The sequence below is a fragment of the Harpia harpyja genome, chromosome 6 (genome assembly GCF_026419915.1).
Source record: "Harpia harpyja isolate bHarHar1 chromosome 6, bHarHar1 primary haplotype, whole genome shotgun sequence".
NCBI classification, from domain to species: Eukaryota; Metazoa; Chordata; class Aves; order Accipitriformes; family Accipitridae; genus Harpia; species Harpia harpyja.
Genome location: NC_068945.1, coordinates 7,062,553 through 7,088,482, shown reverse-complemented (window position 1 = coordinate 7,088,482; position 25,930 = coordinate 7,062,553). Strand labels below are relative to the sequence as shown.

General features: G+C 42.7%; 1 long non-coding RNA gene across 1 annotated transcript; it reads right to left on the bottom strand.

Moving 5' to 3' along the window:
* Positions 1-817: 817 nt before the first annotated feature.
* LOC128142920 (uncharacterized) lies at positions 818-25,601 on the bottom strand. The gene is made up of 2 exons (XR_008235553.1): positions 25,185-25,601; positions 818-1,788 (listed from the first exon to the last, which is right to left on the bottom strand). It is a non-coding gene; the product is annotated as an uncharacterized LOC128142920 (long non-coding RNA).
* Positions 25,602-25,930: the final 329 nt, after the last annotated feature.

Sequence of the window (25,930 nt, the reverse complement as noted above, 5' to 3'; positions counted from 1 at the left end):
AGCAGAACTGCAAAAGGGTTGCCATAGGAAAGGCAGAATCTATTAGTAGAAGCCTGTTTAACTGATGCTGGCCCTTGATTGTGTGATAACTGTTTATTTTGAGAGGCTAGGTATGCCTGGGCCTGGTGCTGCTGGTACCACTGGGCTAATGGACAGCAATTATTTAATGCTGCAGGCAGGTCATGGTCTGCCCTGGCCATGGGATTGCTCTGCTGGTCCCACAGGGGAATGCGCTCTGGCATAGACCAGAGCCAGGTTACGAAGAAAGTGCTATACATCACTTTCAGACGAGTAAAATGTGTTCCCTGGATGCCAAGCATGGGGAGGAAAAAGATACCGTGGAAGGAACCTTCTTGACATGTACTTTCTCTTTTGTTGCGTCGTCCCAGCAATGGGGCTGGCTGATCCTATGCAGAACAGAGTTTGTTGTTAAAATAACATGACAGACATTGTTTTTTGGAAAGAATAGATTTAAAACATAAATCTCATAAAGACAGGCCAACTGTAGCAGAAACACATCTGAAAGAGAGTATATAAGGCAGTATTTTCACGCTGTAGTAGGCAGTCATTTCATGCTGTTTCCTGCATATGTACCTTTGTTTTGAAGGTGCTGATTTGGGACAGCCCATCACAAGTGAGTACACCTGTTCCCAAAACTGTAATCGAAACACTTCCCTCACCTTCCTTCCCTACCTCCAAACCAAAATAACAGTGAAAAGTTTCACAAAAATCAGTAAGTGTGCATGTGAATGCAGGGAATGGTACCCATTCCTCATGGGTTGGGGTTTTTTTTTATTTCTCTTTGGGAAAACACAAATTATTTTGAAAGAAATAAAATAATTGTTTATTTAAAAAGTAAATATATCTGCAGGAGAAAAACAATTTTTCAGTTAGTCCATGCAATTTTCCTTGTTTCCTGTGGAGAGTGAGTTCACAAAGTCAGGCTGTATGTGCTTTTGCTCCTCAGTGTTCATTGACCCTGCAGCAGGTCTAACCAAGAGGAACAGAGGTCTTACAGTTAAAAGCCTTCAAGTTTTGTGAAAGCAGACAGTCAGGTAGAGAACACAGGAGAGATGTGCCTCAAATGAAGGTTTCACCTACCAGAAGCAACACAAGGGAGAGAACTTGCAGAAGTTACCTCACCACAAGGAAAAATTCAGTCTAGTTTACTCCTCACAAGTGCTAAAAAATCAACCTACTGTTAAATTTAAATCCATAGGAAGCCAGTGTTTCTGCATGCTGATATTAATAGAAATAACCTTGCTTATTTTTGACACTCTTCTGTATTTTTAACTCAGACCACTTTTTATTTATTTATACGTCAGTATGCTGAGATAATATGCATATGGATTTCAATCTAAGCTTTCTCAGGCTTTTTATGCTTTAATTGTTGGACTTTATTACTTGGTGATGGTCCGCTTTCCATTGAGAGTCTTCTCTGTTTGTACACTTTTAATTAAATCCTGGATAACACCATTTTTTTAGAAACCATTAGGAAGAATATTGAGGGAGGAAAAAAATACAAAAAATAGAAAATAACATTCAACAACAGTGAAATCAAGAAATACTGTCAGAGATGTAGTGGACAAACTGGAGAAGATTGACTGTCCTCTGTGACATATCTATGCTGCTTCTAATTAATTGTAGCTGCCTTAAACACAACTGGTGGTGGCAGAAAATAGTTATTCTTCTCTTTAAGAAACTTCAGGGTTTTTTCCAACTTGAGAGGAGAATTAGAAGGTAAAAATGACAAAAAGAATTGTTGCAAGCTTGGCACTTAAAGATTTTCTGCAAAAAAAGAAATTTGAAAAAGATGGTGTCATTCATTTAAAACATTTCACTCCAAATTCAACATAAAACAAAATAAAACTATTAAAAAAAGTTCAACCTAAACCTGAAACACTTTGTTCTAATATGTCAAATCAGCATTTTCATTTTGTTGGAATTCTCTTCTCTTTTTTCTCCCCAAAAAGAAGACAAATATGGCTGACTGCAAGAAGTCATCTTATTTCAGTATAGTTTCAGATCAGAAGATTTTGTTTAAAAAAAAAAAAACCACAAAACCAGCACCTTTGGCAAAGTTTTTCTAACTAGCTCAAGCACAAAATAGAATTTTTACCTTGTGGAATATAATTGAAGTTTGCTTGAGTATGGTACAGTAGATGGCAGACTTTAATTTCTATGACACCTCTATTTTCTAGGTATTTGTTATCATTCATCCCTCCTGAACTCTTGCTAGAATTCCAGTCCTGCTGCCTTGGGTAAGATTCATCCAACGAACAATATTATCTTCTATGATAAATTACTAGTTGGCTCAATACTATGTATGATTGCATATCTTATCCTGCTATACAGACAAACTTTTGAACTTTTAATAAAAATCTATTCCTAAGGAGGTTTTTTAATTATTAGTCACATCAGTTTCTATGGCATCACTGAGCTAATTGTTAAATATTTTAGCTACTGGCTTCAGCAACCAATGTCTACAGAAATACCTTTAAGGTTAATTTTAACAAAGTGGACTGCTTATCTATCTCTTAATCATTTAGTTCTTTACCCCATTCTCTTTTCCACATAATTATTCCCCAAACTCTTAGATACATTAAAAAGGAAAAGAAGTCATTCTGTGAGAACTGTAAAAAATGGTTTCTAGTTGCTGAAGATGATGTGAGCTTTAATTTTCTGTTGCTGTTATATAAAAATGGGAAATTAGATATATGAATGGGAAAAAATATATACAAAAATGTAGCTATATAAAAATGGGAAAACAGGGCTTGGATGGCTGTGATGAGTTTTATTTAGTTTGAAAACTTCTTAGTCTAATAGAAATTGCTGATGGGATGGCATGAAATTCCCTGACATACAAAGTGTGTGTTTTTCTGGCTACTCAGGTAACAAGGTAATGAAAGTTCTGACGTGCTCCTTCACTCTAGCTGGGATGATATTAGACTATTAACACTTTTTGACATCATCTACTGATCATATTTTGTGAAGGAAAATTCTTTTGACTTGCTAGAACAATAGAGTAAGCATGAGCATAAATGATATTGTGGTGTAAGTACAAAGTTATGTAGACTGAACAGAATATATTACAAGAATATATCCCAAGGTGGGGATACTCTACACGTACTCTACACAGTTTGTTAAGGAATAGGACAATTAAATGACACAGTAATAAAGTTGGTATTAAACTTTAAAGTTGATTCTGCAAACTGACAATTTGATGAATTGTTGCTTAATCTTGTTTCTTTCAGGTTATGTTTTGTGTGTAAAAGAACATTTTAATGTGCTTTTTTTAATGCATTTTAACACTGACTTCTAATGTTAATTATAGTTGTGACTCTGGCTCAGGACAGTGTAAACACATTTCCCAACAATAACCACCACGTTGGACCTCTTTTCTCTCCAGGCATAAACTTAAGGAAAGAAACAGAAACTGTCCTTTTTTTTTATGTTTACAGATTATAGAGTCTGTTTGCTCAGTGAGCATCCTGACAAAACCCTTTTCTTCCTGATTGTTTTCAGGAAGGATGCATGAACTTAATTATAATGGTAACCTTTAAACTTGTATCAGACTAAGCTGGAGCTGTCCATGGGTCCAGAAGCAATTGGAAAGAATGATGGAGCATGTAGATGCCTGCACTAACCTGCACGTGGACTGTGCATCTGTAAGTCTTGTTTCCTGAAGAAATTACTCCAAAAAAATTGCTATATCTTTGATACATTTTCCTTCTTTTGTTGCAAAATATTTCTTTAATTTCCTATGCAAATTTGCGTCCAGCACTTCCACTTTTAGACAGCTCTTTTCAAACTTACATTTATATTTCAGCAATGTGGATTTAGTTGAACAAAAATAAAAATGTTTCTAAACAGACTTTTCAGTTCAGTCTGCCCACAGACAGGGGAGCAGACTATTAGGGAAGTCAATGCATGTTGGACCAGCTCTCTTGATTTTAGTAGGAAACATGCAATAGTTGCTGTTCTTCCCAGCTCTGTGGCTAATACCAGACCTTGCAATAAATGCTGGAAAGGATGATGCTAGTGTGAATTAAAGGTTCAGAAACCAGAAGGAAAATGAGTCCAGACACATATGACCTTGAAAGACTCTTGAATTTCTTAAGTTAGTCTCAAGGTTTGCCGCTCTTTTGGGCCTGACTTGTGGTTTTTGAAACTCAAGGTTTAACCCTCAGTTGCTCGACTTTTTGTCCCCTGTCAGTAGTTCTCAGTTACTGTAGGCACTGGAATTTTGTAATAAAATCCCCTTTCCATGGTCTGCCTTTGGTGGGTCTTCAGAATTTCTTCTGCCTTGACTCCCGAGACCCCAACATGCAAGATGAGACCTGTGTTAGGGAAAGGGGCTGCTTTGTTGCATTGTGGATGGGAAGAGAGCTTGAGACAGGGCTTTGACCAATGCAGGGGTCTCAAGCTATAGCTGGCAGTGGTGTAATGCCACAACCCTCATCTTCGGCCGGTATGCCAACCCTGGCTATTTTGCAGGTCATAAAAGCTGCTGATTGATTGTGCCTATCACAGGGTGGGAAAGAGGCAGTGACACCTCTTCACTGTGTATGAAGTATGGTGGTAGCTCTGGAGAGGAAGAAGTGAGAGGTATTTCTGTGACTTTACACACCTTTGGTTTGTAAAACTTGCTGGATATTTGTTGGAACTTTGGGCAGTTGCTCTCATGATTCACATGATTATTCCTCATGCCGTTAAATCATTCAGGTCAGACAGCTGAAGAAATAAGGGCTATTTAGTAAGTCCTATTAAATTATTCCAGGAAACCAAGGTAAAACTTTAACACTGTAATTGCCAGTTAAAATGCAACTCTTAATCACTGGAGTCCAGGGCATGTTTCACCCTGCCAGGAGGTTAAGTACAGTGTTTGATATTCCCTGTTCTACAGCAGTGCCACTAGTTTTAATGAGATTTACCCGCTTTCATTAAAAGTGCAGCCACTTAATCCTTAAATCCTTTCAGAACTTTAAATACCTGCTTGTAGCTATTTATTTTATCAGGTTTTTTTCAGCAACTGCTCCTTTTATCTCTCAGTCTCTGACTTGTCTACCCAGACTGTCCCAAATTAACCTTCATGCTGCTCTAGGGTGCCTGCTGATACAGAAGAGCGCCTTGTTTCTTTTATTATTCTTGATCTGTAAGGGCTTTGATGTTGCTGTCATCATGCCATGGACCATGGTTTGTTCCTGCATTGGTCTGTGACAGTGTCCTCAGCAGCTTTCTAAAGGCATCTGTTACCTGACTGTTCAAACCATCCTGGTCTTGTGATGCACTAAGGGGCATCTAAAGAGCGGCTTATCCAGAAAGAAAACATTGAGACTGCTTGGCCTTTCCATCCTTTTCCAGGTTGCATCCCCAGAACAACCTGAGTTCACAGGCAGATGTTTCACGGGACAGCATGGCTGAGACCAGCTCTGTACCTCACCAGAAGCTCTGTGGCCTCGATAGGATCCCACCCTTTTCTTTCTTGCACTGCTTTGTGCTGCCATGTCACCAACAGGGAGTTTGCAGAATGGTTGAGGTTGAAAGCGACCTTTGGAGATTGTCCAGTCCAATCCTCCTTCTCAAAGCAGCTTCAGCTACAGCTGAAGCTACTGCCAAGTTACGCAGCATCAAGTGGGCTTCCAATCAGCATGCCATGCAAACCCCGTCCATAGAAAGGGTGAGCCCATTTTGGTGATTCAAGTTACTATAAGATTTTCTTAAAAGAAGACAACTCTCTTCAGCATTTCCACCATTAAACAAAAGGGATGTTTGCACGAGAACTTCTTGCCACACATTTAGATAAAGGCAAGGCCAGACAGGTGGTGCGGTCACCAGTGCCAAGTGGAAGCTGCCTGCAGGCTCCTCTGTTACCATGAGCTGGCTGAGCTCATCCTCAGGCTAAGGAGTTTGTGCAGTATGAAACAGACTGAAGGCCAAGCTGCACGTGCAGCACAGCGCAGCACAGACCTGCGCCTGCTCACGTTAACTGATATATGGATCACTAACTCCTCCATGTGTAGTGCTCTCCTGGTCAGGATCACTACACCAGTGGTGAGTGGAGAGGAAGGATGACCTACGTCAAACTGCTGGCAACGTTCTTCCTAATGCAGCACAAGATGCTGTTGGCTTTCTCTGCAGCAAGGGCATGCTGCTGGCTCATGGTCAACTTGCTGTCCACCATGAACCCCAGAATGTTCTCTTCAAATCTGCTTTCCAGCCAGTCCACCCACACTGTGTGCTGGTGCATGGAGTTATCATCCGCAGGAGCAGGACTTTGCATTTCGCTTTGTTCAACTTCGTGAAGTTGCTCTCTGTCCAGTTTTCCAGTCTGTCCATGTCCCTCTGAATGGCAGTTCTGATATATCATCCTCTCCCAGGTCTGTGTTATCTGCAGATCTGGTGAGGTATCATCATCCAGGTCATTAATGGAGATGTTAAACAGTATTAGACCCAGTATTGACCCCTAGGATACAGTACTAGTGACTAGCTTCCAGCTGGATTTTGCTGCCTTTGCTTGATTTTCTGCTTGTTAGGATGGACCATTGCTGAGCATGGAGTAGATGATCCTTAGATATCAACCAGATTCCTTGGACTTCTTTTCTTTCCAGGGCTGCATCCCATGGGATTCTTCCAAGCAGATACCTGAAGAGGCCAAAGTCTGCTCACACGAAGTCCAGGGTTGTTAATCCTACTTTTTGCCCTGCTTCCTCATGTCAGAATCCTGAACTCTACCTTCTCATGGTCACAGCAGGCAAGACTGCTCCCAACCTTCACATTCCTGATCAATCCTTCCTCTTTTATACATACAGTCTAGCAGAGTGCTTCTCCTTGTTTTCCCCTCAATCAACTATGTTAGGAAATTGTCACTGATGCATACCAGAGACCTCCTGGATTGCTTATGCCGTGCTGTGTTGTCCCTCCAGAAGCTATCGGCATGATACAAGTCCCCCATGAGGACCAGAGAATGTGAAGGTGGGGCTTCTTCCATTTGTCTGAAGAAGGCCTCATATACTTCTTCTGCTTGGTCAGGCAGTCTGTAGCAGACACCCACAACAATGTCACCCATGTTGGTCTGCTTACTAGTCCTGACCCATAAGCTCTCAGCTGGCTCATCACCCTTTCCTAGACAGAGCTCCATGCACCCCCCATGATACTCCTATATAAAGCGTACCTCCTCCTCACCTTCCTAAAGACCCTGGGTCCTTCTTTTGCAGCATTTCAGTTGTGTGAGCTATCCCACGTGTCTGTGATTCCAGTGAGACTGTAGCCCAGTAACTGTACACAGACTTCTAATTCCTCCCACTGTGCCCTGTGGTGCATGCATTGGTGTACTGGCACATCAGAGAGGCACCCTGGCATGCTGGTTTCCCAGAAAAGGTACGGGAGGTTTCTGCATAATGCTGTTCCAGAGGCGCTTCCTTATTTATGTGCATATCCTTGAGATGACCCCACTTCAGCCCTGTTTTGTTGCTTACAAGGTCCCTTCTGTTCACATCATCCCAGACTCTTTGCTTGCTAACCCCATCCACCACTTCTTCACTTGATTGCTGGTCACCCTCTCCCTCCTTTATCATTCTTACTTTAAAGCTCTTCTTATCAGGTTGGACAGTCTGCTGGCAAAGGTACTTTTTCCCGCTTGGTCACATGGATCTTATCCCTTCCAAGCTATTGTTGATCTTCAGCGAGGGTCCCATGGTCACAGAAGCCAAAACCTTGTTGCCTACACCAGCTGTACAAACTGTTGCTGACCTGCAGGATCGATCTACTCCTCCTCAAGCCCTTCCATCTCACTGGCAGGATCAAGGAGAACACCACCCTGGCCCCCATGCCCTTGATCATTGCCCCCTGAGCCACGTGGTCACGCTTGATATCCTTCAGGTCTCCCTCGGCAGTATCATTGGTGCTCACGTGGAAGAGCAGGGGAGGTAGTAGTCTGAGGACTGGACAAGATTTGGCAGCCTCTCTACAATGAGCAGGGTCATAGTTCCTCCTGGGGAACCCCTATTGCTTCTTGTTGTTACTTCTCAGTCCTTTGTGTTATTTAAGTTCATGCGAAGAGTAGCCTTTATGTTCTCTAGTCAAAGAAATAATTGTTCAAGTTCACAGGAAACCTGCTTCTGGAAACAATGTCCTATTAAACCTGTGCTGCCTCTCTGACATTCCACACTCAATACCCTTGTAGAGGTAATATAATATCAGTATTATGCTAACCTGGGATGTGTCTGTCTGCAGCTACTACTATGTGTGTATACAATGTGTACACATTCTTGGTCAATTGAGACTGGTGATAGTGCACAAAAATTTCTTGCTTTTCATGTGCAAAGTGCTGTACTATGTAGAATGCTAACTAACGTCACACACAAATTAAATATTGGCATATTAGGGAGAACCATGTTAATCTACCTTGTAGATTGAATAAAGACTTCACTTGCTTCCTACTATGTTTTTAGTCAAAATGTAGCAGTTCTGGCAAAGGGCTGGCTTACCTTTGTTTAGCTCTGTTGATTTCATCAAGAAGATTAGTAGTAACAGGAAAGATTCAGTGAACTTTGACTGATAAATGTAATGCAGAAAAATCTGAGCAAGGGTTTCCCAGCTCTGCTCTATAGTAGTTTCCAATAATACTGTTTACGGTAATTTCTCACACACACAGTCCCCACAGCCTGTAGGCCTACAATCATCTGCTCTATCACTCTCTTTTCCTCCATATGAGTTTTGACATCTTTCCCTGTTCCAAATTGCTCTGCAGCAAGAGAAGACCAAATGAGAAACACTCCAAAAAGCCAACCCCATAAAGAAAAAATGTGTAAGAAAGAGATAAAAAAGAAGGAAATGGAGAAGGCTGAGGGACCAAGTGGAAAGAGAAGGATGGCAGCAACTGTACTAGGGCCTGACTGAAGGCTGTCTACCACTCTCACTGTTCTCTGCCTGCTGCTAGATTGCAGAGTGGTGTTTGCAGTCTTGGGAATGTACAGAAAAAGCATATCAGATTATGCTTGAGATTTGTTGTTGCAGATTGTCTTAAATTTCTCTGTTTTCAGGTGGTTTAGTTGGCTGGTTTATTTGCTCTTTACCAGCCTGAATTTTTCTCAGTTACAGTCTTGTAAAAATGTATGCATGTGGCCCATATTATTGACAATAATAAAAAAGCTTGATCTATGCTTTCTAACTCCTTTTACCTTAATAGGCAAAGTTATTTACAAAAGGACTTGCCACTAAGAAAAATTGGCGGTGTTCAGAGCATCATTTTTGGAAAGTTAAAACATTCACTAGTCTCTCACCCCCTCTCCTCTCCTGTCCCCATGCACCCCCTTTTTAAATCTCCAATGCAGTGTTGAGGACCAGGAGTCTGAGCAGGAGTACAAGGCCTCCTATGACTCCTTTAGTCATCATATCTCAGTATTGCAAGTGGTCTCTTAAATCCTGCAATTGAAGAAATGGTCAAGCTCTGTATCAAAAATAGCTCCTTTGCCCCCTACTCCTGGAAGGCTGTTCCAGGACTTCACAGTTTGGATCGTTAGAAAATTCTCCCAAATTTTCAGCCCACATCTTTCCTTGGGGAGTGTAAATAAACAGACCATATGTTCTTTTGCCAACATTGTCTTTTATGTTAAAAGTTCCTCCTCCTTTGTGTTTTCCCTCCTGGGAAAATAAAGAAGCAATCATGTCCCCTTTTCAACTTCATTTTATTAGGCTAAATAAAGTAAGTATTTTTTTTTTGGTTTCTTTTCAGATGATCTTCTTCCCAGATCATCCTACTTGTGTTTGCTCTGCATCTGTTACAGTTATAAGTCGTCTTCAAACACTGGGATTAGATTCATATACACAGTACTGCAAAGGAAGACTTACCGATGCCTAGTGCAAAGTAACTTGTATTTTACTACTTGCTGGAAATGCCTTTCTTGATGCATTCTAGGATTTTCTTAACTGCTTTCATAGTCTTGTCCTACTGATGTCTCGTAATCATCCTGTAATCAAGCAGTACGTAGAGTTCCTCATCTTCATTCTTTTCCAGTCCAAGAACACATAGTGTAGAGAGGAGAAATTCTTATTGATCTCTAAATATACATTCTTATACTTAATTTATTGCATCTCACTTCTGTAATTCTAGTCCTCCAGTTCATGCAGTTTTTTGATTGATTTCCTAATCTTTCTGAAGAAGCCTATTTAATGAACTAATGATACAGGTCTTCATCATCACAGCCAAATAAGCAGTCCTTCTAGAAGTGAAATTTCCAGTTTCAACTCCAGATATTTTTGGCAATGAGAAAAAAAACAAACCAAACCACAAAGCAACCAGTCCCCCTTGCCCTCTTCACCTAAAGAAACAATTCTTTACGCAAGATACTGTCTGTAAAAAAAGCTGAAAAAGTACATCAATTCTTAAAGAAGAAAAAGAACAGGAAAAAGTTTGGCTTCATTTGAAGTGGTAATATCGGGTGGTCATCAGCTTTGAAAATAAGGTTATGGGGGCAGGGACACTAGGGAATGTACAAATTAGCATCTACCTGCGCCAGTTTTGGAGTATAAGGCGAGTTTGTTTCTGTTAGATTGAATGAAATGCCTATTGAGTCCACAGGCAAGGACGTTACAATTGATTGTCAATAGGGCCGAGAAACCTTAGAAGGGATTATTGATTTTTGCAAAATTAGTTTTTACCCATGTAAACACCTGAGCCTGCAGCATTCCTGTCAGTCAGTCCTGTGCCAGTGTAGCTAGAGTTTCTTGAGGGGTGGAAGGTTGACCTTTCTCTGCAGAAGAAATAGCAAGAAGAAAGCTGCCTCAGTATTTTCCAAGGAATCAGGCTTTCATAGAAAAATATTGACTTTGAAAACACAGCATCTGATGGCATATCGCTTTCAGAAAACTTCTGTAAAAACATAAGCAGAAGTTGGCCTCGCTTCCAGCCAGTCCCAAGGCTTGGAGCCTTCCAGTTCCTGCAGTCCATGGCTCTAGGGCAAACTTTGTGGCCCATCTCAAGGGGAAAGGCAGAGAACTCTCTGATTACTTACTGGCAGCTCTCCACAGCAGGAGCCCTGGGAGGTTTTGGATCACTTCTTCATGGTACAGAAAATTTGTGCTGTACGTGAATGGGTGAGGCTCTTCAGAGCTGGGTAAGACTCAGGATTCAGACTGTGTCACTGAAACGTTTAATTTCAAAATGAAAAATTCTGCACAAAACAGCAACATTTTCCAGCTGGGGGAATTTGGGGGTGTGACAAACGGCAGTGAAGAAATCTGGTCCCTAGAGACTTCACCTAGCATATCCTTTAAAAAGCTCTCCCTTATTTCTTCCATTATTAACACAACCACCTGCTGTACTGCTGCCACCCACTCCTTGCTGCAGGGTCATCTACGACTGCTGCTGGAGGGAGACGGTTGGGGAAAAGCTGCATGCTCTCAGATGGATGCTGCACAGCTGAACGAGCAGCCTCAAGCCAGCTCTCAGTGGCGAAAGATCCCATGGAAAAAGAAGGTAATTCCATTCCTTAGCACCAACAGGTGCCGCAAGTAAGCATAGAGTGCATTGTTGGAGTGGGGACTCTCGTCAGCTAACTGGTGGAGTCCACCAGTTGCCAAAAGGGACATAAATGTTTGGAGGTCACTGTAAGTTTAGGTGAATGCAAGGCAATGGTTCAAACAGGTCGGCCCAGTGCAGGTGGAGTAAACACAAAGCAAAACACTTAAATATTTGCGAGACTTAAGGGAACGTTCAGAAAACAGAGGCCCTGCTGCTTTGTATCTATGGTAGTTTTGCATTGCCTAAATTCCTGGGTAACCTGGAGATTTGTCTTTTTCTTCCCTGAATGGTTCTCTTGTGTTCTTGACAGCTTTAAAGTTGATTTTATCAGCCATATGAAACAATACAAATAAAAAACCCTCAAAAGGCAGTTCTTGGGTTGCACATTTTATCAATGGTCCACAATATCTTTGGCTGATGATGTATGTTAGCGGAACAGTTTTCCAGCAGAAAATACAAATTTCATTGCATCAAACTATTCTGCAGGAACATAATGAAAACCTGGGTCTAGAGCACAGCCAACAAACGGTGGCTTTCTCAGGAAGATACAAAGAAGAGGTCATCATCTGAGTTCAGATCAGCTTAAACACTTTCAGGTATGGTGGCGATGTGCCCCAGGGCACTTTTCCCAGCAGATGATGGATCATCCTGTTCCTGCCAGGGCAGAGGCATCTACCCAGGCGGAGGTTTGGATGGTGAACGCAGCCCTGCAAGTCCCAGGCTGCAGGTAGTGCCTGCGGCTTCTCTGAGGCTGGTTTGGACCATGGGACCCTGTTTGAGGGTCGACATCTACTTGGGAGAGATGGGATCCACTTCACTAAGTGGGACAAAGGCATCTTTACCAGCAGGACGGCTGACTTGGTAAGAAGATCTTAAATTAGGAATTATGTGGGAGGGTTAACGGCAGCCCTGTGAGAGAGCGACGGACAGGGCTGACGAGCAAAGAGACTGGGTGATGTGTACAAAAGGGAAGAAAAAATCAACAAATCAAGGCTTAAGTGGGGTCACCTCCCACATTTGCATGTAAGCAAGGAAGTCCCCACAAGGCACGATTGAGGCGGGGGGAAGGGAAACAGACTCTTTCAGGGAAATGAGCAGCCAGGGTGCCCCTCTGAAGTGCCTGTGCACCGATGCACGCAGCTCGGGGAATAAACGTGATGAGTTAGAGATGTGTGTGCAGTTGCAGGGCTACAGTCCCACAGGGATCACGGAGACATGTTGGGATGGCTCCCGTGGCTGGAGTGTTGCAAAGGAGAGATACGGGCTCTTCAGGAAGGACAGTCCGGGAAGACCAGAAGTTGCCATTTATATGAGAGAGCAGCTGGAGCTCTGCCTGGGGATGGATGAGGGGCCAACTGAGACCTTACGGTAGAGGATTAAAGAGAGGACGGGTAAGGGTGGCGTTGTAGATAAGGGGGCATCTGCTAGAGACCGCCTGACCGGGAAGAACAAGTGGATGAGGCCTTCTATAGAGATAGGAGCAGCCTCATGTTCCCAGGCCCTGGTCCTCCTGGCAGACTTCAACCACCGCAATATTTGCTGAAGGGATAACACAGCAGGACATAAGCAATCCAGGAGGTTCCTGGAGAGCACCGATGACGATTGCCTGACCCAAGTGGTAGAGGAGACAATGAGGAGAGGTGTTCTACTGGACCTCGTACTCACAAATAAAGAAAGGCTTGTTGGGGATGTGAGGACTGAAGGCAGCCTTGGCAGCAGGTGAATTCATTAAGATTAAGTCTCATCTGGAAGGAATTAGATTCACCCTCCATAAGACTGCCCCATGCCATCACTGTAAGTACAGTAAGTGAGTATGATCAGGAGATTAGCTTCAAAAGCACGGTTCTGGTCCAAACTAAGGAAGAACGGCAACTTTCCCAAGTCTATGAGTAAAGCCAGAATTTCTCATCACAGTCACGATCCCCACATTACTGCACCAGGTGTCTGTGTGAGGGAGCCTCTGCAGGTCTGCAACTAGGATGCAGCGTGCAGATATGTTTTCAGTGTGCAAATACTTTTTCAGTGTGCAAATAAGTCATGGTCTTAGCAGAGAGGATGAGGATATTTAAAAATCAAGTTTAAAATGAGTAAGGCAGCTACTGTGCAGGTTTATGGGGCTGAGACAAATGGTATTGATATACCGTTTGATGGTAGCAACACACAGAAATGGCTGGTGAGTATGGTTAGGCTAGAAGTGTAGTAGAACCGCACACCCCAGTGTTACTTAACATACTAGCAGGCAGACCAATTGGGCGACTTTGTTGCTGTCTTACCACACTCAGCTGAAATTAGATATGCATTTTCCTCTCTTGTCTTGCTAGAGGAACACCTATCCTTCTGGTTGGGAAGGCTCAACAAGGAAACTGCTAGTTTCTTGCAATCTAGCTTTACAGTGTAAATACTTGCATTCCCTTGCTTATAAATGTGCAAAGCCTTTTCTCCTGCGAGTATTGCCAGCGTTATACAGAGTTTAAACAAAAATGTATCAATTCTGATAATATTTCTCAGTGAGGACTTTAAAATTACAGGAAACTGTAGAAGTAATGCAACATGTTTATCTTAAGGGCCAAGAACAGCTGATGGGATTTTATTTGGTCTGAATGGGATCTTAAGAGGTAGTCAGCAAAGGAAACTACATGTGGATATTCACTTTCTCTCTGTCTTATGGATTGTGATCAGGAAGTTTTGATTTTTTTTTTTTAATTTTTTTTTTTGTCTGCAAACCCTAGTATGCTGTCTTCAGGCAGAAATCTGTGTATTTTAGACATTTGCAGACGGAGAGGGTCTTAATGTAGATTTGAAACTAGAGAAGATATTACTAATTTTAGATTTCTGTCCAGGTATGCAGCTGTGCATAGCTCTAGTCTAAGTCATCTTGTGTGTGAAGTAAAAAGTTCTGAGCTTGCAATTTCAGGTTTGTAATGGTGACTCCTGTATCTTCTCTGATGTGATGTAAGGAAAAACATTTTCACCATGAGAATGGTTCGATGTTGGCAAAGCTCCAAGAGGCAGTGAAATCTCCATCCTTGGAAAATTACGAAACTGGGTAAGTTTTGAGCAACCTGATCCAAGTTTGAAGTTATGGCCTAGGAAATTGGCCTAGAATGAACTCCAGAAGTCCCTCTTAATCTAAATTCCCACAGAAATTCTAAGTTATTTTGTTGTCTAGCCACTGCCTCTTGCTCAGGCCTCTCCCTTGAGAGTGTTGTGATCTGCCTTGTAGGGTGTGCTCTTACACGAAGGAAAGGTACCACCCTGCTTACTTTCTTCCTTTGAAAAAGCTAAATTCGAATCAAACCACTGTGATGTATTGAGTGATGGTGTGGTTACTGTGATTGCTGGGAAACCAAGGAGTTGGGTACCATGACAGCATCTACATCTGTGTTTGCAGTGGATGGTAGTCACCCAGAGCTGTTAGCAGTCTAAACAGAGCCTGAAGATATTTCTAGACCACAATTTAGACAGCTTTTGCATGTTTTCAGCATACAGTTGTGAGACAGCTTGTTGGTTGAACAAGTGAGGGCAGGAGCTGGTGCAGGCTTTAAACTGGAAGAAAGGTCTAATGCAATCCTTCACTGATGCTGCCTGAGTGAGGCAACTGGGCTCCGCGAACCCATTTTTTGTCTTAGAGTCTCCAGGTGGAGGCTGCTACCGGATGACAAAGCACCTCTGCCATATGCAATATTCTTCTTTACGAGAGGCAGCACAACGGAGTTAAAACTGAAGTGTCCTAAAGAACTGAAACTGAAAAAAGTAAAAGACACCTCCTACCTCCCCGTGAATTTCTCTTCCTCAGCCAGTTAGGAGTTCTCATTCTTGTGTGCCTGCCTAGGTTCGTGCTTGCGCTGGAGGTGCTCTTCACCCCCCAGACCAGACTCACTCAGCCCACCCATCCCTGGCTGCAGGGCGGTGTTGTGACAGCCAGCTCCAGGTTTCCTCCAGTGGGGCAGAGGTAGTAAGGCCAGCTATCCGCTTATGTTTAATAGTCTAAACCACCCACAGAAATCGCAGCCCCAGGAACCTGGCTTTTGGGTACTTCACCCGGGCTGCCCAGCACCCTCCAAGAAAAAACAGATCTGTTGAAGAGCAACAGCTCACTAGCCATCCTTTTCATTTAAGAGATTTTCTTTTCTTCCTAGCTGTTTATGCTCCTGTTCAATCACTTTAAACCACCCTGGGACTGCTCTGCCTCGGCTGCTGCTTATCTTCAAATTTCTGAGGGATCAGCTGAGTATTAGAAGTGCTCAGTGTTGAAGTGCTTTTTTATCCCTGTGGTTTAGTGCACCTGGCTGAACTTGCTGACAAATCTCCTTAGCTCCAGCGCTATGGCTTATTGTAGGTTCTTAAGAGATACTCTTGCTCCAGAAATTCTAGATGAACTTCAGAATTTATTGATGGCAGGGTTGCTTTTGTTGTTTTCTTTTTCCATGCAGAAGTGCCAATTTTTTTTTTTTTTTTTTTTTCAGTTTTCCAGGAATTCTTGTGGGTTTTGGTTTTGCGGTTTTTCTTTTTTTTTTTTTTTTTTTTTTGTTAAACTTTTCCAAATCCCGCTTGGACAATTTTAAAATATGGGGGTTTTTGGGGGGGAGGTGTTGGTTGGTCCCCCCCAACAACCCTTTAGATGAGAGAATAAGCCTACTACCACATAAAAATTAAATTATCCAAGGGATATCCCTGTGCTTCAAGAATCATTCTTACTGCTTTGAAATCAATGTCTGTCTGTCTGTGGGATTTCACCTTGTCTTTCCCCTGTGGGACAAGATCTTCCTTAGGTCTTTTCAGGTTGAGAAATGCAACTCCCACTCATTCCTTGTAAGTACTTTTTGAAAACTACACAGGAAAGCTACCTAATTCATCAGAAAAGAGTTCTGGTTTCCAAATAGTTGAGTTACATCTCCTCCCCCCGCCCAGTTCTGTCTATATTCACCCACTGACTAAAACCAGGAACATGCAGTGAAATAGGCAGGCAGGGATTTAGCCCCAAACGTGTCTCCCTGCCCTTCGAAAATGTTAACAGAGCACTTACACAAGCTCACAGCAGGCTTAAAATGTGGCCATCCAGCAGGAAAACCCTTTGCTGAATTTCTTAAATACAGATCAAAATGCAGCAAGTGTGTTGCTTTTCATGCTCACTAACCACTTTAACCACTACAAACCTTATGTTTTCCTAAGGACCACTGTGCTGGTTTTGGCTGGGGGAGAGTTAATTTTCTTCATAGTAGCTGGTTTGGGGCTATGTTTTGGATTTGTGCTGAAAACAGTACTGATAACCCAGGGATGTTTTCGTCACTGCTGAGCAGGGCTTACCCAGAGCCAAGGGCTTTTCTGCTTCTCACCCCACCCCACCAGCGAGGAGCCTGGGGGGGCACAAGGAGTTGGGAGGGGACACAGCTGGGACAGCTGACCCCGACTGACCCAAGGGATATTCCACACCATAGGACATCATGCTCAGCATATAAAGCTGGGGGAACAAGAAGGAAGGGGGGGACGTTTGAAGTGATGGCGTTTGTCTTCCCAAGTAACGGTTACGTGTGACGGAGCCCTGCTGTCCTGGAGATGGATGAACATCTGCCTGCCCATGGGAAGTGGGGAATGAATTCCTTGTTTTGCTTTGCTTGTGTTCGCAGCTCTTGCTTTACCTATTAAATTGTCTTTATCTCAACCCATGAGTTTTCTCACTTTTCTGATTCTTACCCCCATCCCACTATGGGGGTGTTGGGGATAAGTGAGTGGCTGTGTGGGGCTTAGTTGCCAGCTGGGGTTAAACCATGACAAACACATATACAAACACCCCGCTACACAAATCAGGAGCAATCTGAGAACTGGAATCGACCAAATCTTATTTCCTATGTGTGCATTCAAAGATGAATTGTGTAAGGGTTCTTTGATGTTAATAAGTATTGAGGGTTTTTTCCTTCAGAATGGAAATTTCTAGGTTTTCTCTCCTTTGTGTAAATCATGGAAACTTGCTATACTAGAGATTTATGCCTTTCTGTTATGTTTTGTTGAAATTGGCCGGTGCTGGTAGTGGTGGTTGCTAGAGAGCCAAGGGTAGCCATTTGGTCAGGGAGAAATCAGGTGGCACCTGACTAAAATGCAGTTCTTGGACATTTTTAGCACAGGTCCTGCTCTGAGGTCATGTTTTATGACCTGTTTGTAGACACGCTGGCATGACAGCCACCAGGAAGTGAGCCAATGAGGGTTTCTAAGGCTGATTTTGTTCAGATGCTGTTCAACATCTTACGGAAGCCCCTTGCATCCTGCATGGGAGCATCAGTGCTCCTGGGGAGTCATTCTCATCTCACAGATATGAAAAGGTGTTAGAGCTTGGCTGTAAGTGGTTGGTGCCTCAAGATTCTTGGACAAATGTTAACTTTACATATGCTTCTCTTAAGTTTGGGAAACTGGTCTAAAAATGTCAACGTGGACTGGCTCAATTATTGTAAAATACGGTTTATACTAAGATAAAGTATTCCAGATTGAAAGTTGGACCTATCTTCTCCTAACACTATGCTATTTAGAATGAACTTGAAAAATTTGTGGCTTATTGGATCATCTTCACTGTAATCTTGCTGCATAACTTCCAGGAGTACGACATTTCAGTTACCAAATAAATCAGAGGGCCTCTCAGTGGAGTGTGTTACTTTGTGTACAAGGCTCTGATCTTATCTGTGCGTTAAATGGTAGTTTTTGACAACTTTGGAAGCCAACATAAAAAAATGTAGCATTAGCAGATTATTATCAAAGTAGTAAAAAGCTAAGGAATAGATACTTGTGTAAGAAATAACATGTCTGAAATGGATTTCTCCCCCACCCCCAGTAATAAATCCAGCTCCATAATGATAGTGCTCGGATTGAAGCTGTAAGTCTGCAAACATGCATTCGTAGGGTTCCCTTCTTCTAGGTGGGAAGAGCTCCAGGCTTTTGTGGAGTAAAATTTCATATTAGCATTCTTCTTATAAATCTTTGGTCTTAAGGGTTTCTGCCTTGGTTAGGAAAGTTCATTCAAGGTTGGCAGCTGGTACAAAAATAGTGGACTGTCTTCATGATCAAACTTTTATTTTTGATACAACTTATGGGAGAAAAACTTGACTGGTTTTGCAGTCCTCATCAGCAGACAAATTTCAAAATAGGAGTATGACAGACCTCAGCTGCATGGGATTTAAACCTGAATGACTGGTTTGGACAGGAAAATTCTCTGTTAGTGTTTGCACAGCAGTGGAGCATAATATAGCCCATATGTTGCCTGGGACCTTTGGGCAATGTTTTAATATGGACTTGAAGTATCTACTCACTTTACTTTCACTGATGTCATAGAATAGTACATCTAGTCTAACATGTTGTCGTGGTTTAACCCCAGCCAGCAACTAAACACCACGCAGCCGCTCACTCACTCCCCCCCACCCAGTGGGATGGGGGAGAAAATCGGGAAAAGAAGCAAAACCCGTGGGTTGAGATAAGAACGGTTTAATAGAACAGAAAAGAAGAAACTAATAATGATAATGATAACACTAATAAAATGACAACAGCAATAATGAAAGGATTGGAATGTACAAATGATGCGCAGTGCAATTGCTCACCACCCGCCGACCGACACCCAGCCAGTCCCCGAGCGGCGATTCCCTGCCCCCACTTCCCCGTTCCTATACTGGATGGGACGTCCCATGGTATGGAATACCCCGTTGGCCAGTTTGGGTCAGGTGCCCCGGCTGTGTCCTGTGCCAACTTCTTGTGCCCCTCCAGCTTTCTCGCTGGCTGGGCATGAGAAGCTGAAAAATCCTTGACATTAGTCTAAACACTACTGAGCAACAACTGAAGACATCAGTGTTATCAACATTCTTCCATACTGAACTCAAAACATAGCACTGTACCAGCTACTAGGAAGACAGTTAACTCTATCCCAGCTGAAACCAGGACACATGTTTAGTGATGGTGGGCATGACACTTCATCTAGTTCTTCCTGTATGAAGCCTAGGACCTTTCTGAACCATGAACATAATTTAGACTTTCATGAGCTGATGGATTGGGTCAACCACAACCTCATGAAGTTCAACAAAGACAAATGTGAATTCCATCCTCTAGGATGGAATGACCCCATGTGCCTGTACAGGCGGGCACTAACTTGCTAGCAAGCAGCTCCACAGGGAAAAGCTAGGGATTCCTGCTGGGTAACAAGTTGAACGTGAGTCAGCAGTTGTGGCTGTGAGTCAGCAGAACATTGGAATGTGCTATCAAAAGCATAGCCAGCACCTCGGAGGAGATGATCATACCCCTCTACTCAACACTCCGTCACCTCTGGAGTGCTGTGCCCAGTTTTGGGCCTCCCCGTGCAAGAGAGGTATCAAGTAACTGGAGTGAGGCCAATGGAGAGCAACTAAAATGGTTGGGGGCTAGAGCACAGGATATACCAGGAGACGCCGAGGGTGCTGGGCTTGTTCAGCCTGAAGTAGAGAAAGTTGGTGGAAGATCTAATTGCAGTTCTCCTTTACCAAAGGGAAAGGGAGGGGAGTTATAGAGAAGACAGAGCCAGGTTCTGCAGAGGTGCACAGTGAAAGGAAAAGAAGCAACGGGCACAAGCTGCAATAAAGGAAATTCGCACCAGAGAGAAGGACCCTCCTTCCACCTGTCCCCCTACCACAGGAGGGGTGCAGCACTGGAACAGGTGCCCAGAGATGCTGTGGGATCTCCATGCTGGGAAATACTCAAAATTCAACTGGACGCAGCCCTGAGCAACCTGCTCTAGCTTTGAAATCAATCCTGCTGTTAGCAGTGGGTTGGAATAGAGACTTCTAGAGGTCCTTTCCAACCTAGATCTTTCTAGGGTATCTGAGTACATAGGGAGTTACTAAGAACTTGGAAGAGGATGGTGTCTTACAGAAACAGCTCAGAGTATTAACAGATATGGAATCACAATGTCCTAGCAGAGCTCTGGCAGAGGCTGTGATTCGGTATTCTTGGACATGAGGAAATAGTTGTTAGGACACTGTCACACAGCACAATATATTCCCCTTTGAGCTGGCCATAACAGCTTATCAGTACAAAATGACTGTGAATTTCCTAACCTCTCTAACATTACTTGATTTGATCAACCATGTGAAGTCATATGTGCAAGGCAGGCTGCCTTCTACAGGATGGACTGATGGAGCAAAGAGAACAGAAAATAGAAGAAAAGATATAGAACTATATATAGAAAAGTAGAACCAGGAGTGCTTTTGTAATTAATGAAGCATTATTCATGTGACTACATGGAGGGGGAGGAGGCGTAGGTATGTCCTACCTGTGAAGATGGGACTTTATGCCCCCATTAGCAGTGACCAGTACAATGCATCGCATGAGACCTGCTGCAACAGTAGAAACCTATTCCCCTCTTTTCTATTCAGCCTGTCCCTGGTAGTGGTCTCCAAGACTGTGACAATGTCAGGCAGGCCATCTCTAGTTAGATATAATCATCACACTAAGAAAATATTGAGAAAGAGCAAAGTCATCCATGTGAAGAACAGGATATAAATGCAGATTTTTCTTTTGCAGTGAAACTACTAAATCATGTCTTCCCAGCCCGAAAACTCAGTTGTTTGCACATGAAATTGGACAGAAGAGGGTATTTACTCTACCTGATCCCTTTGGTTCCCTACTTAAAAAATAAAGAGCTTTGATCTGAAATTAATGAAAAAGAAGCATAATCTGTTTTATACAGATGTACCCAGGAGACTTTTCAAATAGTACTTTTTTTTTTTACTTGTATTTCTTTTTTTTTTTATTGGAGGCAAGGAAACTTGGCAAAAAAAAGATGTTTTTTGAAGCTGACATGCACAGTAATTTTTTTATCTGACTCTTCAACAGAGACTGCATGAGGAGATATCAGTCCCTTGACTCCAGAGTTTACTCTTGTCCATGCAGATTTGATTCCCCATCTTACTGCTGGAAAATGCATGTGCTGGAGAAAAGGACTTTTGTGATTAGGATGGTAAGTGGAGTGGTTGCAGGCTTTTAAAAAGCCCATTCTATATGACTTCTATATGACCAGTGAGTTACCAGAGTTATGTTGAGGGGCTTTTGAAAAATCATAAAGTGTTGGCTGGAGGGTGCATCTGGAAATCTCTAGTCTGTCATCCTGCAAGGGCAAACTGCCAGCCAGCACAAGGTCACATCAGTCGTGGCTTTGCCTATCTGAATCTTGAAGACCTCTGAAGATGGGGTTTCTGTGACACAGGAGCCCTTGAAAATTATACCGTTATCTGTGTTAACTCATCATTTCACAATAGGTAGCATGAAGTAGCTTTGCAGGAATCTATGACTAAAGAAAAGAATGTGCCTACAACTGCAGAAATAAAGATTAATTGGTTTGTTGCTTTTAAAATGAATTTGCATATTATACTTTAATAGTTTAAGCCAGATCTATATTTGGCACCTATACTTCTAGAAAAGATTAAAAGGCTTTTGTTTCACTGATCCTTAGGATAATCAGGCCTCAAATTGGAGATCAGGACATGCAGAATGGGTTTAGGGGAGTTAATTATTGTTTAGAAACTGAGTGGCTTAGATTTTTTGCTGTCTTTTGAAAGCCCTAAAACCGAACTGGTTTGCCTGAAAATGTGAATATTCCACTATGGATGCATTGTTTCAAGAAAAAGACTTGTGGCCTTGGTCTCCCATTGTGTTCTCTGTGTTTCCAGGTGATGGTTTTGGGAAGCCTCAGAAGCTGGGGAGCCATATACTGTTCTTTATTAGTTTCCATATGTTTGCACAAACCCCCAAACAATTCAGTGCTGCACAAGCCTCTAAGGAGCTACCATTTTATGGCATGATTCAGGGCCGTAGCTTAGAATCACAGAATCATTCGGGAGGGATTTCTGGATGTCGGTAGTCCAACCTGCTGCTCAAAGCAGGATCGACTCTGAAGGCAGACCAGGTTGCGCAGAACTGTCAAGTTGGGTCTTGAAAACCTTTAAGGACATAGACTGCACAACATCTCTGGGCAACCTGTTCCTGTACTTTGTTATATTGCTATGCATTTTTTCCAACGCTTACATCTAGTAAGAACCTCTCTTGCTTCAATTTATGACCATTATCTATTGTTCTGTAGCTGAGCACCTAAGACCCTGGCTCCTTATTCTCAGTAACAGCCTGTCAGGAATTGGAAGGTGACTTTAAGGTATCTCCAAAGCTTTATCTTCTTCAGTAGAATCAAGCTCCATTCCTTCAGCCTCTCCTCAGAGGACAAATTCTCTAGCCCCTGGACAATCTTGGTGCCCCTCCCTTGAACTCATTCCAGTTTGTCAATATCTTTCTTGCACTGAAAGATCCAAACCTGGAAACAGTATTCCAGATGAGGTCTCATGAGCACTTAGTAAAGGAAATACTGATTTTCCTCTGTCTACTGGCTATGCTCCTGTTAATACAGTGTAGTATGCTCTTAGCCTTCACCATGGTCATGGTGCACTGCTGATTCCTGCTTAGTCCATTGTTCACTAGAACCTTCAGTTCACTTTCAAAACCATTCAAACCTTAGCAGGTAGGTAGTTCAGCTCAGGTGCAAGACATTTTTCATTTGTTAAATTGAATTTCTTGAGATTCCTGTAGGTCTTTCCTCCAGCCTGCCTAGGTCTCTTTGAATAGTGGCTGTGCCCTTGATGGTAACAAGCGTATTCACAGTTTGGTATAATTTGCAAACTATATGAGGGTGCACTCTTTCTCTTCTTGTGTGTATTTGATGAAGATGGCATTGAAAATTACAGGACAGGGCTATTGACTAGAATAGGTTCCTGCAACACTCCACTTGTAACCAGCCTCCAGGTAGAGCCCTTTTGATCCCAACGATTCAGCCAGCTTTTCACCTAGCTAATTGTCCGCTCATGTAGACTGTAATTTCCCAACTTGGATTCAAGAATGTTGCGGAAGAACACATTGAAAGCTTTAACTAAAGACAAGATAAACAACATCCATGGCCTTCCCCTCACTGTATATCTAATCAGATTGTTCAGGTTTGATTTATCTTTGGTAAATTCATGCTGACTCTTCCCAGTTGCCTTTTTCTCCTTCATAAACCCAGAAATGGATTTCTGCTCCTTGATCTTCCCAGGGTCTGGAATGAGACTGACTGACCTGTAGTGCACTGTATAGTCCTTCTCATCCTTTTTGAAGGTAAAAGTGCAATATTTGCCTTTCTCCAGTCACCCAATCTGCCTTTCAGACATGATGAGACTGGCTCCACTATGACATCACCAGCTTTCTCAGCACCTTCAGATCCACCCGTTCTGGTCCCATGGACTTGAAGGGGTTGAGATTTCTCAAGAGATCCATGACTTAGGTCTCCCTGACTTGTCTCTCCAGACACAGCTGTGAAGCTTCTGGTCAGAAATAAATGTGGGAAGCAATGAGAGAAGTGATCTATGCACTGTGCGTTTTGTTGCATTTCCCATGAGCAAAGTCAACCTCATGAGAACTGGCTGGGTGCAACATTACTCTATGTTAATACTGTTACTTACACTCACCTGTGCAAGCCTGTAAAGTGACATACTACACACGAAGACCAATTATGTGGTAGACTTGGGCACAGCGTTGAAGTGGGAAGGATCACCAAATACTCGAAAGCTCTCCATGGGTCTAGTCAGGGACTTTTGGAGGGGGCAGCTCCTCACAAAGATGTCAGACCCGTCCTATTTCCAGTTCTGAAGAGCAGCCCCACCTGGGGAGTTTCAGACTGATAACACAGAGAAATTAGTGTTGTGAACTTCAATCTCTTGCTACTGTGAGTCTGGCATAATACCTGTTAAGCAAAAATACAGTCCATGTAGTAGGATGACCCTGTCTACAGTGCAGCAGAGCAACGCACTTTCTGGCCAATAGACAAAAAAATACATCCGCAGGTATTGCTTCCTGATGAACGCTAACCTATTTTTAAAAGATTCCCTGAAATAGCTGTTTATGCTTTAGGATTTTTTTTATGTTTCATCTAAAAGGGTGGATAATCATGGCTAAAACATTTTAACTGGATTTCGTATAGGTCTATGTTCAAATATATGAGCACAGCAGCTGTTTCACATTTCCTTGACATCCTGTCTGGGTCATCTTTTTATTTTTTCTGTCTCCCCCATGACACCCAGGAGTCCTATTCTGTTTTCATGGAGAAAACACAGAGTTTTTGCTTTGGACTTAAATGAAGCTAAAAAATTGGGTTCTTTAAGTTTTTGTCCTACTCCTACTGCTTGTGTTGTTAATTAGGCAAAACAGCAAGGAACTGCTGCTTAGAAATGTACCTCTCTGTTTTGTCAGGTAGAAAAAAACCTGGATATCACTGTATGTGTCTTATCATCATGGTAAGTGTTAAACAGTGCAAATAATTTACATTAATAAAGCAATTGAATGAGCTTTTCTGTCAATTCAGCTGAGCACATTATGTGGAAAGCCCAGATTCCCCCCCCCCCCCCCCAAAAGAATGTTCCTTTCCTTCTCAGACTTGGTCAAGAAAATTACTTCAGGAATAGAAATGAATTATATAAGGCTGTACCCTGGCCATCTGACAATCTTACATCTTCCCAGTAGGCACAGTACTAACTTTATCCCAGCACAGCGCTCGGGCTAATATGAGTCATCTGATAACCTCCTCATTGTGCATTGACCTCAACCTTGGACCAAAATAAACATAAATTAAATTACAAACCTATACTTGGTACTCTCACACTCTCTTTAGTGTCTCTGAAGCTCTGAGAAGCGTGGCAGACTTGGAGGCTTCGCTTTCTTTCCATCCGGCTGTTGTGAAATGGGAGCCGAGTCTCAGAATATATTATTGCCTTTGTCCTTTAAAGAGCCTGTGGGCCTGATCCTGTTTTCGGTGGGTTCAGCACTTATGCCGCTCTGTTCATTGCAGGTGAATTACTTCTGACCGATGCTGGTATAAGTGCAGGCAGGTGTCCTCTGTCATATGAGAAAAACATTGCATCTTTCTCTGAAGGTAGGACCTTGCTTCTAATATCTCATTTCTTGCCTTTCCCTCTGATTGCACTAATGGATGGGAAGGATTTCTGTAGTTTTATAGTATTCTACCATCCTCTCTGCCTGAAAGCCACATGCAAGTTGAGGATCTCCAGAAGGAAAATAGGGCATCTGGGGCGGGGTGGGGTGGGGGGATCGGCAACAGGCTTTTTGGGATAAGCTCTTCTCTGAAACAAATCTGCTTTGAAGACACAAATCTTGATCTGCCTCCACCCCTTTAGCTAGAGGATGTGCTCGATGTGACAAGAGAGTGATGGCACTTTGCCACACATGGATATGGATTTATTAGAGGATTGGGCTGAGGCACAGATAACCTCAGCTCCGGGGCTCGCTCTGCCACTGATGTGCTTTGTGTCCTCAGGCCCTCAGCTGGCTGGGTCTTTTCCCCATCTACAAAAATGAGCCCATCACTAA